This window comes from Delphinus delphis, chromosome 11 (genome assembly GCF_949987515.2).
Source record: "Delphinus delphis chromosome 11, mDelDel1.2, whole genome shotgun sequence".
In the NCBI taxonomy this organism is placed as follows: domain Eukaryota; kingdom Metazoa; phylum Chordata; class Mammalia; order Artiodactyla; family Delphinidae; genus Delphinus; species Delphinus delphis.
The window spans coordinates 63,518,799-63,538,937 of NC_082693.1; positions in this window are offsets into that span (position 1 = coordinate 63,518,799).

Below are 20,139 nucleotides of genomic sequence, written 5' to 3' on the forward strand. Positions count from 1 at the left end.
AACCAAAAACAGCACTCCTTTCGTTTGGGGCGATAAGGAACAACGGGCTTTTGACCAAATCAAACGAGCTTTACTTTCAGCTCCAGCCCTAGGACTGCCAGATGTAACCAAACCTTTTCATTTATATGTGGCCGAAAATAAGGGCATTGCAAAAGGAGTATTGACTCAGAAATTGGGTCCCTGGAATCGCCCAGTTGCTTATTTGTCAAAAAAATTGGACCCTGTGGCATCAGAATGGCCCACCTGTTTAAAGATAATCGCTGCAGTGGCCGTTCTAGTCAAAGATGCTGACAAACTAACTTTAGGACAAAATCTAACGATAACAGCTCCTCATGCCCTGGAAAATGTAGTCCGTCAACCACCGGATAGGTGGCTAACTAATGCCAGGATGACCCATTACCAAACCCTGTTGCTAAACTCAGATCGCATCAAGTTTGCTCCAGCCACAGGACTCAATCCAGCCACCTTGCTACCTGATCCTGACTTGGAAGGCTCCACCATCATACATGATTGTCAGGAAGTACTAGCCGCAGCACACGGCAGTAGGCCGGATCTGATGGACCTGCCCCTCCCTGATGCTGATTTCACCTGGTTCACGGATGGGAGCAATTTCCTGGAGGAAGGTAAGCGTCGAACTGGGGCAGCCGTGGTAGACGGAAAACAAGTCATATGGGCAGCGGCACTACCACAAGGGACCTCAGCCCAACGAGCTGAATTAATTGCCCTGACGAGGGCATTAGAGATGGCAGAGAATAAAAAAGTAAACATCTACACAGACAGTAGATATGCGTTTGCTACCGCTCATATCCACGGTGCCATTTACCAACAGAGAGGGCTACTAACTTCAGGTGGCAAAGAAATTAAAAACAAAGACGAAATCGTGGCTTTGTTGACTGCACTCATGCTTCCTACTAAAGTCAGTATCATCCACTGCCCTGGACATCAAAAAGGAAATGCCCCAATAATTAGGGGAAATAATATGGCTGACCAAGTGGCCCGAGAAATAGCATCGGGAGAAGTCATTTTAGGACTGTCAGATAAAGTTCCTGAAAAACCAGGCCGCGATGAAGAAATCATCCCGGCCACAACAAAAGGAACTTTGTCCCCTTAGCAAGCAGAACCCATGTTACAACAGATGCACAGATGGACACATTTGGGGACTAAAAAGATGGTAGCCTTGTTACAAAAAGCCAGGTACGAAACCCCTGGAATGACAAAATTAGCTGAACAAATTGTGCAGGAATGCGTCCCATGTCAACAGGTAAATGCTCACAAAGGGAAACTTGAAACTGGAAAGAGACTCAGGGGGGACCGCCCAGGAACTTACTGGGAAGTGGACTTTACCGAAGTGCGTCCTGGAAGGAACGGTAATAAATACCTTTTAGTTTTTGTAGACACTTTTTCAGGATGGATAGAGGCTTTCCCAACAAAAAAAAGAAACAGCTGCTGTAGTAGCCAAGAAGATTTTAGAAGAAATTTTTCCTCGATTTGGAGCATCAAAGGTAATAGGGTCTGATAATGGTCCAGCCTTCGTCGCCCAGGTAAGTCAGGATGTGGCCAGATATTTGGGGACTGATTGGAAATTACATTGTGCCTATAGACCCCAAAGTTTAGGTCAGGTAGAAAGAATGAATAGGACTCTAAAAGAGACCCTAACTAAATTGTCCTTGGAGACTGGCGGTACCGATTGGACGGTGCTCCTTCCTTTGGCCCTATTCCGGGTTAGAAATACACCTTCCCGATACCATCTTACTCCTTTTGAAATATTATATGGTGCCCCGCCTCCCCTCCTCACTTTAGGAAAAGAAATAAAACCTGATTGTCAAAATAACACTGACTTATATGCTAGGCTACTGGGACTCCAATTGGTCCAGAAAGAAATATGGTCCCAACTCGCCAAGGCCTACCAACCGGGAACACCGAGAGAAACTCATCCTTTCCAAGTCGGAGACTCCGTATGCGTCCATCGGCATCGAACCCAGATGTTGAAACCTCGATGGAAAGGACCATACACCGTCCTCCTCACCACCCCAACGGCCATAAAAGTGGACGGCATCGCTGCCTGGATCCATGCTTCACATGTGAAGGCTGCACCAGCGACGGCATCATCAGGATGGCGGGCCCAAAGAACCGACAACCCGCTCAAACTCAAGCTTCTACGAACCTAAGACTTATAATTTTGGTTTTACTGCCTTTACTGACTGACTAGGAATATCTGCCGGGATAGGAACAGGAACCACAGGCCTCATACAACAACCCCAGTATTATGCAAGTTTAAGACAGGCTGTAGACATCGACCTTCGAGCATTAGAAAGTTCCATAACTCAACTAAAGGAATCACTCACCTCACTTTCAGAAATGGTGTTGCAGCCTAGATTTGCTGTTTCTTAAGGAAGGGGGATTATGCGCCGCTCTAAAAGAATAATGTTGCTTTTATATTGATCATTCAGGAACCATTACCAAAACCATGGATAAACTAAGGGAACGCTTAGATAAAAGGCAAAGGGAGAGAGAGAACGAAAAAGGATGGTTTCAATCATGGTTTGATAAGTCCCCCTGGTTTACCACCTTAATCTCTACTCTGTTGGGACCTCTTATTGTTTTATTGTTGATTTTAACTTTTGGACCATGTGTTCTAAATCGCTTGATAGCATTTATTAGAGAACGTATCAGTACTGTACAAGTTCTAATGTTAAGACAACAGTACCAAAGTTTACGAACAGAAGGTTGAGATTCCATGATTGGAATCAATAGTCACAAGAAAAAGGGGGGAATGTGGGACTCGAGGGACATTGTTCCAGCTAATGATTAAGAACTCTCCAGACAATAGGGGCTTCTTAGACAATGGGTGAATTTCCAGGATGTCCGGCCCCCTTCCGAGAAGGAGGGAGATAACAAAATGTAAAAAAGGTGTCTGTCAAAGACCAATCAGGCAGCTGGGGAGAAGGAGGGAGATAAACAAAATAGGTGTCTGTCAAAGACCAATCAGACAGCTGGGGATAAGTTCCCTCTCTGGTCCGAGCCTAAGCCGGGACCAATCAGCAGGAGAACACAACCAAATCTATAATTTACATACGGGGAAGTGGGAACCTATAAAACTGACATATTCGCGCCCAAAAGGGGTTCCTTCTTCGACCTCCTGCGTGAGGACCAAGGAACCCCGGTGCACCGGCCTTCAATAAACCTCTTGCGTTTTGCATCGACTTCCGACTCTTGTTGTTTCCTGGGCGAGTCGAAACTCCTAGGAGACCGCGCAGGTCTAACATTATACATAGATATATATAGATACAGATCTCTCTCCAAGGAAGATGTGTGTGTGTGTGTGTGTGTGTGTGTGTGTGTGTGTGTGTGTGTGTGTATATATATATATATATATACTTTTTTTTTTTCAAGGAACATTTGCTTTGGAATTGGACCTGGTGAGGTGAGGTGAGGCAGCTGGGGAAGGCTTCCCTGAGGAAATGCTGCAGACTCTGAGATGTACGGCTGAATTGGAAGGAGTCTAAGAGACTATCTAGGCTATTCTCTCAATCCTCACTTGAGAAAAGGAAAAATGATGACAGTGGGAGTTGAGGTAAGGAGATTATTATACCCAGAGTTTAATATTACCACACTAAAATGGTCTACTGTGACTGTTAAATCAAAGGAATAAGGGCAAAAGGTCTTTGGCTTTGGCAATTAAAAGATAATTAGTTTCAGAAAAAAATAGGTACCTGGGAATTAGATGATATCAAAGAATTGTTCATTTTGTTAGGTGTGATATATGGTGGTTATATTTTTTTAAGTACCATTCTGTGAAAGACATAGAGTTCAACTTCATTAGTTACCTTAACTTATATAATTGGCCTACAGTGGGAATGGGATAGGCGTGAGAGTGCTGATTATAAAAGAAAGTATCACAGAAAGGAAATCACCAGGCATTCAAAGAGAATAACCTTATCTCTACCTTTATATATGTTTGACATTTTCTGTAATAAAAAATTTTAAATATAAAAAGTGGCCAGCGACCTTGAAGGAAGCCACTTCAGATAAATATTGTGGGGAGAAGACAGATTTAAAAGGGTCAAAGGGTACATGGGTGATGAAATATTGAGTCAACTCAAGAATTCTGGCCATAGCTCGGTGGAGTCTCAGGCTGAGAAAATGCAGATAGAGATACAGATAAATACATAGATATATACAGAAATAAATATGGTTTGGCTAATTATAAGGAAATCTAAACACATCTGTGGGTCTAAAGGAAGAAGCCAGTGGAGGAAGAAAGACTGAAAAAGTAAACCAGAAGGCATAAGACGTTAAAACCCCAGATGGGTCCTAAGAGGAGAGGAGATTAAGCCAGAAATTAGAGCAAGAGAAACTACTTTCAAACCCATCCATGTCAGATGAGCAAAATCCCCAGCTCTCCTGCCAGCCTCGGCCACTTGTTTCAGGAAGACACACCCATCACCATCATGCGATGGAGCTCTTCGATGTGAGGCCTGACAGTGGAGGGCATGGGCTACCAACGAAAAGGAGGAAAAGGTGAACAAAGAAACAGGTACAAAGAGAAAGGAGACAGCTACTCCAAGTGAAAAATCTGATATTGAAAAGAACCTGCCATGGGGTGAATCATAGCGTTCACCCCAGCCCTGCTGCTCCACCACTAAGTCCAATCAGATTCCAGCGAGCAGCCCACCCACAGACTCAGGTCTGGAGTTCAGGAAAGGCAAGAAGACTGGCCCAGGTTGGAGTTAGTAATCCAGGGGTTAATATGGGCTCATCCTAGGGTAGAAGCGAAAGGCAGGGCAAGGGAGGAGGTGTGTCCATTTCAGAGAGGTTCCGAGACCCAGATTTAACTGCCCTGAATCTCAAGGGTCAGTCCAAACAGGGCCAAATTTTTTTGGTTTGAAATAGGAGCAGGCTGCTTAAATATGGCTACTCGCCAGCAGAACCCATATTATTATCCGATACTAAATTTAATGATGCAGGAATTTTGGCTTACCACTTCTCTGTAACTCAATTTCCACAGTTACCCTAAGTTGGCCCGTGGTGGGAGAAAAGTATTCCAAAATAATTATCATAAGAAAAAAAATGTCAATGAGAGGAATAAAATTATTCCTCTCCTCCGTGCAAACAAAGAAACCTTTTCTACCTTTTCCCCTACACCCATCCAAAAAGGTATCTGAATCATTGGTCCTTTGAGAACCAACAATAACCCTCAATTGTTAAGGAACTAGAATTCTACTAGAACAAATTATTTTCTTAACGATGCCAGCTGAGGAAGTGAGAACTATTTGTTGCACTGTTTAGCTGCCTTAATAGGGCATCGTTAAAATTCCCTCTTCAGTTCACTACTTGAGATGCAAAGCCAGGGAAATGTTCCACTAGGTGTGAGTACAGACATTCTAATTAACGTCATTGTAATCAGGGTTTCTGCCCACCGATATGCTAAATCACGTGAATTGCATGAATAGTGAAATGGAGTGGCAAGTATTTCAGAGGTGCCTTCTGAGCAGAATCCATATTCTGATTCTAATCAGAGCTACAAAGATTTCCTATATAAAATCTCACATTTCTAAGTCTCCATCCATCAGTTATTGACTCCTCCTTAGAGCCACTTCACCCACAGTCCTCACAGCAATACTCACTCCTGTGTGTTTTTACTCCCTGGGACACAATCCATTGCCCCTCACCAGGAATTCTCATTGACAATACCCGGAGAGCAGAGTTATTCTCAGAGAACAGCTTGCCCAGTGCCGGGCTTCATTTGTCTTTCCCCGTGGGTCATTTATCACAGGGAGGTAGCCTGTTGAGGTAAATACTAATTGAAAGCCTGTATGTTCTCCTGTGTGAGAGCTGTACGTTCTCCAGCCCTGAGCAAAGGAAATTATTTTGCACACAGAGGCACCAGTCCAGAACTGGACAAAGTCCCCCCAGCTGGCAGTAACACATGCCCTATCACTGTCTTTGGAAGAAAGATTCTTCCAATTCTCAGAGAAAAAAGGAATCATGGAGTATTGCAATTTACATATGCAAGCTGAGATTTCCCCCAGGCCAAAGGTTTTGTTTCTATAGTAGCTTTAACTACCTTCATTATCAGAACCCAACAAGAGAAGGTTGGGTTCCCAAATGTAGGCGTGTTCCTACATCCCTTTCCTCACCCTTCCCCCTCCCTCTCTCCTCCCTATTGGACTTGACATTACAGGTAGAATCCATTTGTAAATAACTTGGCACATTCACCAAATACAAGTGTCTGTTATGCACCAGGCACAGCAGCAGCTGTAGAAGATAGAATTTTGATTTTGAAAGAGAATTATATACCATAATAATGCAAACACCGATTATTGATTTTTAGCAAGTTAATCTATGCATAAAACTTGAAAAACTTAAAAAATGTACAGAGCAGAATGTGAATGGTAGAAAATGATGTAAATGTACAATGTCAAATGCTGGCAAGTGAAAGGGAGGGAAGGGGCTTCCCTGGTGGTGCAGTGGTTAAGAATCCACCTGCCAATACAGGGGACATGGATTCGAGCCCTGGTCCGGGAAGATCCCACATGCCGCGGAGCAACTAAGCCCATGCGCCACAACTACTGAGCCTGCGCTCTAGAGCCCGCGAGCCACGACCACTGAGCCCGCGCGCCACAACTACAGAAGCCCACGCGCCTAGAGCCCGTGCTCCGCAACAAGAGAAGCCACCGCAATGCGAAGCCCGCGCACCGCAACGAAGAGTAGCCCCCGCTCTCCGCAACTAGAAAAAGCCCGCGCGCAGCAACGAAGACCCAACACAGCCATAAATAAATAAATAAATGAAAGGGAGAGAAGATTGCTGAGGGGAAGGATTTGGAATCTATGGAGGAGCAAATAAAGGTATAAATGCGTTAACGTTACCAAGGTAATTAGAGTGGACGTTACTGGTGCCTGACCTATTGCCACCTCCCCTTCTCTCCCTTTCCCCCTGCATTTTGCTTGTTAGCAGAGCCCAAGTTCTATTCATGTGCCCACGTTATTCTTTGGAATCATGTGCTCAGGAACAATCAAGGGTAAATCATGATTGATCTAAATCGTGATAACTGCACACCCCTTGTCAGTCATTAGTGCCGAGTATGTGGCTGGTTCTAGCCAAAGAGACAGGAGGCAAAAATCGGCACTGAGCTTCTGGGAAAGATATAAAGGAAGAAACGGCCTCTCATATTGTTTTAGACATTATCTGAATTGATTAATCTTATAGTTAACCTATCTTGGAACATCTTACTGTGGGAAAATACATTTTCCTTACTGCTTAAATATTTGGAATTGATTTTCTCTTTCTACAAGTGAAAAACAACCTAAATACGATAACTCACTGCAGAACTAAAAATGATGATTTAAATGTGGAGGAAGGAAAAAAGAAGGAAGGAGGAGATGTAAATGATGATTTAAATGTGGAGGAAGGGAAAAAGAGTAAATTCTCAAGTATAATAGCAGAAGATTATATATATGTATATATCTATGGTATATATGTATATATATGTATGTATATAATTGATTTCTTAACAAAAGAAAAGTAGCAGTGTAAGAATTCTATTTAGAGGGATGGAGGTAGTCATCAGAAGAAACAGACGTTAAAAATGTGACCAGAACTGAGGTGGCAAGGAGTGGGTAAACTATTTTTCATTATAAGTCTTTTTGCACTATTTTATTTTTAAACCATGTGCATGCATTATTTTTGATAAAAGCTTTAACATTCACATAAAGAAGAAAATGAATTCAAAACTAGAAATTAATTTCCTCTTCTAGAGCCACCAGAGAGAAAATAAGACTCTTTCTCGGAGACAAATCAACAAACGTTAATAGAAGTGCTTTTAACCAGGCGAGAATGCCAAGGGCCTCAGTGCTTTTCCCCGTGCTATCCGTGTAGTAGTTTCTCTTTGTGCAGATGTGGATTAGGCTTTTGGCAGTGGAAGTGTTTGAAATAGAAGGAGATAAGGGAGTTTGGAGGGCAAAGAAAGAGAAAAATCCCCCAGCTACAGTACAACCAGTTTTCCTCTCGCTCCAAACAATGCAAATGACACATGCTCTCAGATTCCATTTTGCTAAAATAGGTGGCAGGTGTATGAGTTGGATAACTAAGCATGCTGCATTTCTCCCACTAAAGTAAGATACCAAAAGTAAGATACCAACTTTCTCCAAACTGATTTCACTCTTAAAAGTACAAGAGAAAATTGCCATGGTTATCTTGACAGTCTCCTCTGGGATATGAACAAAGTTCAAACTGCATCTCCCCCATCTCTTTGACACTGTTGACAAAAAGGTACTAATGATCTAACTTGAGCCACCAGTATCACCATAGAACATCTAAGGACATTCCTCTTCAGCAAATCCCAAAGCTCCCAAAGATGCGATTTTGTTCCCAGGGGATCAGAGTTACTGAAACAAGTTCTGGGAAGAAGACAATCCTATAACTGCCAGAGTCCAAGAGAAATAAACATCTACTTCCAACTTTATTCACTTGATGTCCCATTGAACTCATTGGTCAATAGGCCATTTCTTTTAAGCTGTTTTTCAGTAATGTAAGCCATATATACTGGTTTAAACTCAGTTAAAATAAATTCTAACCTGAAACTAGTCAAGTCTTCTGAAAACGAACCTATTACAATATCAAATATGAATTGACGCAGCCATGCATATTTCTAGCAATATATCCTACAGAAATAAGACATACAAGGTTGTGCGTTGCAGCATCCTTTGTTATGACAAAAAAACCAAACAATCCAAAAGTCAAACAGCAGGAGATTGATTGAACAAATAACGACGTAACCACACTAGGGAATATTATACAGCTATTTAAACAAAAATAAAATAAAAACTAGATAGAACTCCATGAATTGTCATAGAAAGATGTCCATAATACATTGTTATCTAAAAAAAAAATTTGCAGAAATATGTGCAGAATATAATTCCATTTTATTAAAAAAAAGTGTATATGTATATCTGTATGTTTATTTTTATTTTTTTCATGTAACCAGGGAAAGATATGAAAGGGTATAGGTCAAACTGTTCATGGTGATCACCTCGGGGCATAGAATTAGAGGCAGTACAGTTTTACTTTATACACTAGTAAATATTTTGAATCATCATATCAACACCACATTATTTTGCATTGAGGAAAAAAAACAAAAAAAGATGTATTTGTTGGGAGTGTACGGAAGGTTTTCAAATCCTCTCTTCCAGGACCACACTTAATATTACAATTTCATGAACATCTGTCTGGTTTTTCAATATCTTCAGAAAATAAAGATTTTACAACCTTCTTCTGTAACTTTGTCATCATAATAGTTTCCATTTAGTGAAAAGCTAATGTGTGTGGGTGCTTCCCATACAGTCACTCACTTAGTCTTTCAGTAACAGCCCCGGCTTCCCTAGGTCAATTGTACAGATGAGAAAATGAAGTAACTTAAAGAAGATCACACAAATCCACCAAGCAGCCTAGTCAGGACTCCAAAGCAGATCCAGCTGGAAAGCTTGTGCTCTTCCTGGGACCACAGCACATCTATTAAGCGCATGCTTCTAAGCCGAATCACTCACCTCACTTCGAATTCGATTCGTTTTGCAAATGGAAACAGTATATACTGTGGGAGTCTAAAAACCTACCTCACAGAGATGTTGAAAAAGAATCAAAAGAGACCTGCCTCAACCATGGCCCCTTCTTCCACTCATCATGCTCGCCTCCCAAAGAAAACTGTCCTTCACAAGCCATCATGTCCTCTGTTACTCAAAGCCATACTCTTCCCACTCTATCTTTACCTTCAGCCTTTTTTTTTTTTTTTTTTTTTTTTTTTTTGCGGTACGCGGGCCTCTCACTGCTGTGGCCTCTCCCGTTGCAACGGAGCACAGGCTCCGGACGCGCAGGCTCAGCGGCCATGGTTCATGGGCCCAGCCGCTCCGCGGCATGTGGGATCCTCCCGGACCGGGGCACGAACCCGTGTCCCCTGCATCGGCAGGCGGACTCTCAAACACGGCGCCACCAGGGAAGCCCCCGGCCTATTTTTTTTAAAATTCTCTTGGTGAGGTCTCTCTGAATTCTCTAGATTTTTCCAGACCTGAAATCTGAACAGATCCCTTCAATACTAAAGCTTACCTCCCAGCTTCCAAAAGCTAAGATCTTAGTCCTCTAGTAACCCAATAGCCTGCAAGCGTGTCATGATGTTTTGAAGGTTAACAAAAAGAAAAATATTGCGAACTCATGGTCACTTGACTCTAATATTTTTTTCAGCTCTGCTTGAAAAATGGTTTGTCATTCCTGGCCTTGAACTTGTAAGATTTGTTAACAACTCTGTGGGAGGGACAGTGGTCAACAACTTTTGGAGAAAAATGTTCATTAGAGCCAAAGAGGAAAACTCAGTAGGGTTTAGACGATACACAGCATAGTAACTAAGAACTGGGAATGTACAGTATACATCGGAGAGGCAGCAGCTCTGTCCCCTGTCGCGGACGCTGAGATGTGGCTGGATTATTACAGGTGCTGTCTCCTCACACAGCCACAGTAACCAGAAATGCCTTTCATCCCATCTCTGGCTGGTCCAAAGGTCATACTCCCCAGGGACCTACCACTTCATAATAATGATTCATTATGTATTCCAGCCCCAGGACATTTCAAAAGAGTGTTTCAAACCACTGCTGGTTATTATATTGGATTTAACTCTACTGATGCATTTATTGACACCACGGGAACCACTGAAATGCAGTAAGCTCCTTTGAAAGCAGAGAATTTCAAGTAGGCACATATTTTGAATCTGTCTTTCCTAAGAGGCACAGAATACACTAATTAATGGTGGAAAGTCACAAGCCTATATACATGGAACGACCTGGGAGGGAGGGCAAAGATCTGGGGGCAGTTGATGCGTACACCTACTCATTTACTTTTCATCTTTGTACTGTTGCTATAGCAATCTTTCTAATCTGCAAAGCTAGATCAAGTCTCTCCCACATGTAGAAGCCTTCAATGGTTCCCACTGCCTTCAAGATAACCCCCTTAACATGCTGTCTACCCCCCTTTCAGGATCTGGAACAAAATTCTCCATCTTGGATCCATCAAGCGGGCATAGTAACTGATAGTAAGTAACAATAGACTATGTCTTTGTATCCACAGAGGCTAAGAGAATCCTTAGAATACAGTAGATGCTTGTTGACTGACGGAAAAACTGAAAAAGTGAAAGAAGAAACAAGTGGAAGAATGAGACATTCTTACAAGATTCTGTTCAGTTGTTTTGATTCAAAATTGTGACTGTTTCTGCTATCTCATATTCACAGGAAGGGGGCAGGGGAGGAGACAGATAGATAGATAAATTTTTTTCCTGTGAATATAGGCGTATTATATATATATATTTTCCCCCCACAGGAAATATGCACAGTAAAAAAAGATTATCTATCTAGCTATTATCTCTATCTGATAGCCCAACAAAACCGGGCATTTTAGTTCTGGTTGCTCTTTTCAGTGGGGGTTTTTGGCCCCAAGAATGTGAGGAATTTACTTGTATTTACTTTCTTATCCTCAAGGCTAATTTTTATCACTCACTTAACATTCCAAAAGCCCCTGGAGCCAATAAGCAAACCATTTGATTGAAAATAAAATTGTAACGTAGTCCTCTATTGCCTAGAGAATTAATTAGAGTTCCAACTCACTTCCTTAGTACCATTTTAGACTGGGGGGAAAAAACCTAACTACAGAAATCACATGTTACTGGTATTGATGCTTCACCCAGGCCATACATCGTAGGCCACTGAGTACTAGGAAACAACCTAACACCTAAAAGCGCCCCCTATAGGCTAGAAGTATTAATGCAGCTCTCTCATTACATCAATGGAGTAGCTTGGCACAAAATGACTAATTCTTTTACACAGACCTGAAAAGAACTCTGTAGAGAATTATTTCTCTGTCAAATCCCCCTCTTCCCCAACACCACCAGAAGCCTTAGCCAACAGCACTACCACTTACTCACTACGCAGGTCAGAAACTTAGCAGCCGCCTGTGGTTCTTCTGACACTCTACAGCCAGTCCGTCTATAAGCCCTGACAGCTCTGACTATAATACATAAATAGCTCTAAACTGACCATCTTCCCTCCCCCCACTGCTACCACCCGAGTGTAAGCCCACTACCAGGTCTCCGTATCCACCACACTTGTCCTGTCTGTTCATCCTCTCCACAGCAGCCAAACTGTCTATTCTAATTACATCAGCCCACATCCCTTTCCTGCATCAAACGCTCAATGACTTCTCACTGCACCGTGAGTAAACTCCAAACTTCTCACCGTGGCCGCTAAAGCTTTTCATACCCAGCCCCTGCCTCCCTCTCCCGTCTCATCCTCCCTTCTCCCTCGTTCATCACGTCCCAATCCACCGGCCTCGTTTCTATCCAACATGCTGAGCTCAGCCCCTACTCCCTCAAAATTGTCAAATGGCTGCTTTCTTCCCAACATTCAGACCTCAGTTCAGATGTCATGACCAATTTGACATCTTTGACCAATCGACATCTTTCCTGACCAATTTAAGCCACTCTCTAACCCATGACCCTATTTTATTCTTTCAAGATTAGATTTTATTATCTGTCTCCTTCCACTGAAGTTGGAAGCTCCTTAAGGTCAGGGACTCATCTGTTTAAGTTCTCTGCTCTACCCACATGGACTAGAACATTTCCTGGCACAAAGCGTGCATCAATAAATATTTGCCAACTAACTGAGTACCACCAAAAAAAGGATCTTCTTTTCCACATACCACATGCTAGCGTCCGGCGAGAATGAGCACACCTGTGAGGTGCCGTCGTTTGAAAAACAAACAGCTTATCTCTTCGAAAGGAATATTTCAGACCACTGTGGATAAGATTCGTATCCAGAGTAGAGAAATGACTTGTCATGAGCAGACACTAGAGGTAGTTTGTCTTTCATTCTCACTAGATTAAGATCTAAAAGTCTAATTTCCACCCTGAGATCTTCAAACGAAACCTGATGAGTTTTTTCCCCTCACCTGTCAACTGATAAACAGACACTTGTGGTCTTTCTTACTATCATTCACTCAATCTTTGATCTTTGGAATTCTGCTTGCTTCATCTCGGTGCAGTTACAGCTCCACTCTGTGGAAAAACGGGGAAGGCAGGAAACTCAGGATAGGTGTGTCACCTACATGACCACTGAGAAAACTGGGGAACCTAGGCATCAAGAGTACAGCCTGTAAGAACATGCACAGAACATCAGAATAATGAAGTGTGTTTTATTCTTATTTAGATTCGATATGGTAATCTCTAAAAATTAAATATGAATCCCGGGCCTATCAGTGTTTGATGATTTACTTGCTTTCTTGCCCATCTTCCCACCTCTTTTATTTCCATCGCAGGTTTGCAACTGTTCAGCAATGTGCTTTCCTAAATGATGCATCTCTGTCAGTAGACACCATGACGTGTATAAAAATTACAAATACATAACACAAAGCTCATTCTGGTCAGACCCCGAAATGAGATGATGAAAAGCAAATGATTTCTTATATCCAGATGCATAGAATGCAGCCATGGAAACTAGCAGAGGCAGCACTGACTTTTCTTAAAAGGAAAAGAATGTTTTTCACTAACTGGTATCCCTCAAGCCTTGCCTAGGGGAAAAGATCCTTCATGAAGCTGCCAATCGTTATGAGCAACATCAAATCAAGACCTAATCAATGTCCAATTGGCCCAGCTTCCAGGAGAACAGGTGCAGAAAGGAAGTTAATCATCTCTCCCGGAAAGGTCTAGAAATATTTTAACATTTCTTAGGATTTAATACACTGCAACGTGTGGTCTCCAAAGCATCAAAACTTAACACGGTTTCTGGTAACAGAGTGACACTCAACACAAACAGCTACAAGGCTTCCACCACTTTGCCATCTAAAGATTTTAAAGCCATTTCAGACTGAGTTTTAATCTATGATTGATGGTAATAATATCAATTGCCCCTTCTCCAGCTTCAAGAAGTCAAATTTGGGCTCCACTTTACACTGGGTTTTTCATTGGACTAACTCATTAGAAGGCTTCAACCCTTAGTGAAATTAGAAACTAGGCAGAGTTTATCTTTGGTGACCCAAGATAAACACTTCATCTCCACACTCCCCCACGCTCCTGTCCCTGTTTTGCTCTCAAGTTCTTTCCCTATCAAAACAGCCTCTAAAGAAGAGATCTGAATTCCTTAGCACTAAAATAAACCTCTGCTAGAAGCTTCCAGAATGACCTTTCTCCAGGAGCTACAAATAGGGATCAAAGCTTTGAATTAGACTATGTTTTCAAGAACAAGAGAACATGTAGGGAGATGAGGAGTTTTTCCTGAACCCATGAAATTGTAGAGACAGCAGCTGCCAGCTTAGCCTACTGTGTGATTAAATAAATTCACTTCAAAACTTCAAAACCGAGCCCTTCCTTCAATTAGTTCATAGTTCACAAACATGCAAACAATTCATTTTCATTCATGAAATAATTACAAGATTACTTAAAGGACAGATTGATACCCAAAAAAAAGAGAAAGTTTCACAAAGGAGGCAATGACTGAGCTTGGTTCTCAAGGATAAATAAGAATCTGTCAGCAGTCGAGGTTAAAGGACGTTGTAAAGCAATGGATCAAAATGAGTAAGGGGTCGGGGTGGGGGGGGGTTGAAAGCATTCTATTGGCAGCTTGGTTTCTAACTTACCTCTCTCCCCCCTCTGGAAAACCCTGACCTTAGGGATTAGAAACTCTGCTGACAAGCCCCAGTGCTCAGATTTAGAATATATATATGGACTGAGAATATTTGTGATGGACAATTCACTGTGTAGAATATAATGAAGAGTAAGAAACAGCCCGGCCACAAAGCAATTCACAATATAATGGACGGAAATAGAAATGGATGCACAGAACATAAGAGAATAAAGACTAAGAAGAAGAGAGAGTGGAGCGTGAACTGGCTGTAAAGTAAGCCAGCCATAAAGCTAGCCCAGCTCCCAAAACGGAAGTCACGGTGCGTAGATCATTTAAAATCCTATCCAAAATAAATAAATAAAAATTTAAAAATAAAAGTACTATCCAGTGGCTAAGTCAATGTTGCCAAGTCCTGCCTGAGTGAGAGGAGACTGAGTGGGTAGGCGTGGCTGTCTTCTGTCCCACCTTCATGTTTCCAATTTGCTGATAAACCCCACTCAACAAAGGTTCTCCCGGCTCAGGAAAGAGACTCAAGGGTTTTAAATTTTCTACATTTACTAACTTATCATGGAAAAATTCCTGATCACGGGAAAATTCACCCACAGCTGATATCACGTGGGGCAGTTCTCAGCAAAAAGGGTAACCACTTCCTCATTTACTGGAACCACAAATCCCATCTTACTTGTAAAAGAGAAGAAACCTCAACATCCTGCTGACCCCTCAGAATCTTGCCTCTTCTGCCAAGGGCTGCATGCTCCCGTCATCTGGTTGCCTTGGACACATCACCTCCCTCATCTCCCTGATGTGGGGCTACATGTAAAGATCACTCAGTGCAACTCTGGAAATCCCCCAGTCTGGGTAGTGTCCGCCCTATGGCTGCCCACAGCTGTCACTGTTCAGGCCACCTTCACTCAGCCAACGCCACTTAGAGCAGGGAGAGCTTTGCTGCTGCTGCAGATGTTGACAAATGTCCCTCCACCTGTGGCTGGATCAGCCTGCCATGGTCTTCTGTGTTGAGTTTGAGCTAGGAAGCCTCTGACCCCTTGGGCCAGACATCCAGCTGGTTGTTTTGGACAATTAGGAATCAGGTAAATATTTTCATAAGGCTGAATATTTTTAGCAGTTTGAGTGAATGCTCTTCAAAGCTTCAGGTTCTGGGTCAAAGGCAGTTTTCATTTACAGAAAAAGTCTCATCCCTTCCCTTTTTACCTGTTAAAGTTGTATGGACACTATTTGAGATAGCTGCTACTTTATTTTTCCTGTTATCTTTTCTTGAGTGTGAAAGTGTGGGAAGCCCATGTTAAGCGGGTATTCTCTCTGGAGAAGGCATCTCAGGTCCAGTCACATGCCTTCAGATTCCCACCTATATAATGATATGAGCCTTCATGTAGAATGTAAAATGAATTCACACACAGGATAAAAGTAATCTCGATAAACACTGAAATTTTTACTATATGGGAAAAAAATATGAATGGGGTATCCTGTAGTTTAGAAGCAGCATAAACTCAAAAAACCTCAGAGATCCTGTCATCTAAGCTCTCATTTTATGATTTAGGGAATTCATTCCCATTCATTCATTCACTCATTCAAAACCAGACAGGGTTCATCCCAGCCCAGCATTCATCCCAGTGATTCTCAAAGTGTAACCCCAGGACCAGCAGCAGCAGCATCACCTGGGACCCTCTAAAAATGAAAATTCTTGAGCCCCACCACAAATCTACTGCGTCAGAAACTGTGGGGGGTAGGATCCAGCAACCTGTATGTTACCAAGTCTTCCAGGCACACACAAGTTTGAGAGTCACTTCCCCATATCCTGTAAGTGGAATGTATTAGGGCTATTTATTTTAACTGGATTAAACAAAAAAGGAAATCTATTCATCTATGCAACTAAAAAGTTCAAGGAGGGGACTTCCCTTGTGGTGCAGTGGTTAAGAATCCACCTGCCAATGCAGGGGACATGGGCTTGAGCCCTGGTCCGGGAAGATCCCACATGCCACGGAGCAACTAAGCCCGTGCGCCTAGAGCCCATGCTCCACAACGAGAGAAGCCCCCCACTCACCACAACTAGAGAAAGCCCACGGGCAGCAACGAAGACCCAACGCAGCCAAAACTAGAATTTAAAAATAAATAAATAAATAAATAATTTTGAAAGTTCAAGGAGTAATTCCTCCTCTAGAATAATCTGGGGAAAACACCATGTTTTGCTTTTCTTCAACGGCTGCAAATTTCCATCTCCATCAGCTACTCCTCTCTTAGGGTTGTCCATACCACGGTCCCAAGCTATCTCTCTAACTTGATTTCCCACTGCTCTCCAACAGGTACCGCTGCTAGAAACTTTATGGTTTTCCCCGTGTCTTTTTTTTAATTGAAGTAGAGTTAATGTACAATGTTGTGTTAGTTTCAAGTGTACATCAAAAGTGATTCAGTTTATATATACATATATATACACATTCTATTTCAGATTCTTTTCCATTATAGGCTATTACAAGATATTGAGTATAGTTCCCTGTGCTATATAGTAGATCCTTGTTGATTACCTATTTTATATATAGTAGTGTGTATATGTTAATCCCAAACTCCTAATTTATCTCCCCTTCCCCCCACCGCTATCACCTTTGGTAACCATAAGTTTGTTTTCTATGTCTGTGAGTCTATTTCTGTTTTGTAAATAAGTTCATTTGTATCATATTTTAGATTCCATATATAAGTGATATCATATGATATTTGTCTTTCTCTGTCTGACTTACTTCACTTAGTATGATCATCTCTATGTCCACCCACATTGCTGCAAATGGCATCATTTCATTCTTTTTTATGGCTGAGTAATATTCCACCCCCTCACCCCTGTGTCTTGACCATACTATGCCTATTCCCCTATGTTCATTTCTTCCAATAAATTCCCCTTAACTGAAACACTTCCATTCCCTCAGCCTATTAAAATCCTTCCCAGACTTTAAGAACAAGTTCAAGTTTTACCACTTCCATGAAAAATCCCTTGTCCACTCCAACCATCTCTTATAAACTTTCTTGTGAACTCCTATAGCATTCAGTGCCTGACCCATACAAGATAGTCTTTAATTACACTTCTTAGTTAGGGACTGTTTTGTTGTAAGAGAAACCATCTGTGCTTGTTTCAATAAATGGAGATAGCTGTAAGGATTTAGAGAGATTTCATGTAACCCAATTGCAGGATGATTAGCTAAACCTCAACAGGTGTGAAAGGTCACAAGTAGTAGACAGGGACACTTATTCCTCACGTTTTAATATGGATGGACATATACTGTCCTCTCTCCCTACCCCTCAATCAATCTCAATTAACTGTCCGACTGGTGACTTTGGGAGAAGGAAGTACATGCTCAGTGTAGCCCCTTATTCTCCTTTTTTGTGGGGGGAGGCAGGCTTCTGTAGGGAGCGTTCAAGGGCAGGTGCCCAGGGCAGGGAGGTGGGCAGCACTGCAATTTTCCAACTCTGCTTGGACTAGGTGGGTAAGTTTATTTTGGGGTGAAGTTAGTGAGCCCCTTGTTACTGCAGGGTTGAAGTTGGAAATCAACCCAAACAGATTAAGGTGACACTTTTATTTCCAGCTGCCTTATTTGTCTGACCCTCAGCTGGTTCCAACTCAGGCGAGAAAGAAAAGGGTATTATCACTGGTCACCCTATAACCATCTAAATAAGAAGCAGCAATTCTCTAACTGGAGCTACATATTTAACATCCTTGCTGGAAATCCACTCCAATTCTCCCTCTGAAAATGAACTTCTTTTTTATTTGAGCTTCTGGCTCCTCATTAACTTAGAAATTTATGTGGAACTGGGTGTTGCCATTAGTGACAGAAACTGCTAATTTTCCCCCAGATTTATTCCCCTCTTCATCCTTAGTAACAGAACACCCAAATTTCAGCTGAGTACATGGAAACCCAGAATAAAGAATATATTTCCCAAGTAGATGTGGTCATGTGATTAAGTTCTGTCCAAGGGGATTTAAGAGGAAGGGCTATGCACAACTTCTGGAAGATATCTTAAGAGTGAGGGAGTTTGCTCTTCCCTTTTGATTTCTTCTTTCCTACTGGTTGAAATGCAGTTCTAATGGCTGGAAATGAGGCAGCCATTTTGGACCATGAGGAAGAAGCAGTGGTATGCTAGAGCTGCCTCACAGGTTCAGGGCAGCAGATTGTTGAACCTTCAGGAATTTTGCAAACTAGTGATTAAACCACTGGTAGCTTGAAATTGGCCATGCTGGGAAGGTTTCCAACATAGGAATCAGGCAAATGTTACAACTCAAGCCTTTCCACTCCCACCCGTCACCCCCAGCCCTGAGGATCAGTTTACCAGCACACCATTGGATAGAAAGAAGTGTATGTTGAAGATGTCAGAGCAACAGGACAAAAGAAGCCTGAGTCCCTGATGGCAATGAAATACCTTGCCATGGGAGCCCTGGACTGCCTACATTTATGTGAGGAAAAAGTGAATTTCTATCTTGTTAAGGAATTATAATTTTTGCTTTCTAGTCCTCAAAGCCAAACCCAGTTGGGACACTGGACCTAACTCAACATCACCTGACCATTGTTTTGGGGTCATTAGGAAACTAAGAGAATCTAATTACTTCAGCTTAGATCAGGTTTCCACATCCCTGGAACAACCTTTGGGGGACAGGTGTGTGGGTTCCATGGTACAAACCTGGCCACCTAAACCATCCTTTCAGCAGGGCTATAGGTTTACATCTGTAAAAAAGGGGATATGAATGGAGCAGGCACCCCAAACTAGTTAATTATGCTACCAGTTGGTTTATTAGGACACAGTTAACTTATTTAATGTCATTCCACGTAGCATCTACATCGGCTCCTTTTAAGCCCACTTGTCTGCATTACTTTCCAAAAGCATTTTATAAATAATTGTTTCTATGTCTTCCACATAATTTATAGCTGCATATTTTCCCCTCTGCCCTGAATGCTGTAGGTACACTACACTCGCTCAGCCACTGAGAGCTCCACCATGCTGCCCTGAGTTCAGTGTCTTGTTTATTCCAGCGTGGTCTCTCTCTGTTGATTCTGGGCTCTGGCAAACAGACCTGATCAATAACACCAGAGAAAAGCTGTTCAGATGACGGTGCTGTACCTGCCAAATGGAGCAAGAAAGAGCAGCACAGGAGACCCTCAAATGCCTGCTTTATTGCAGCTCCAGGCACCGCCAAGGAAACAGACAATGAAGTTCCTTAGTCAGTAAGAGACCCAGAAGTCCTCTGACTTTACGAACATCCTCATCAACATTACTGCGTCTATGGCGGATTGACCAACCATCGCACGACTATGTAGCTAAAGGAAGATACAGCTGGAGACCCAACAGAACTTCAGGGGATCTGAAGAAACTGGAAAATCGACTGCCAATCTACCAAGTGGAAATGCATTTCCAGTGGACTTTGCTGTAACAGCCGTTTATAATGCTGATTCCTTTAGGGTGCCCAAGTTCAGGGAAAAAAACTGTGCCACTGTG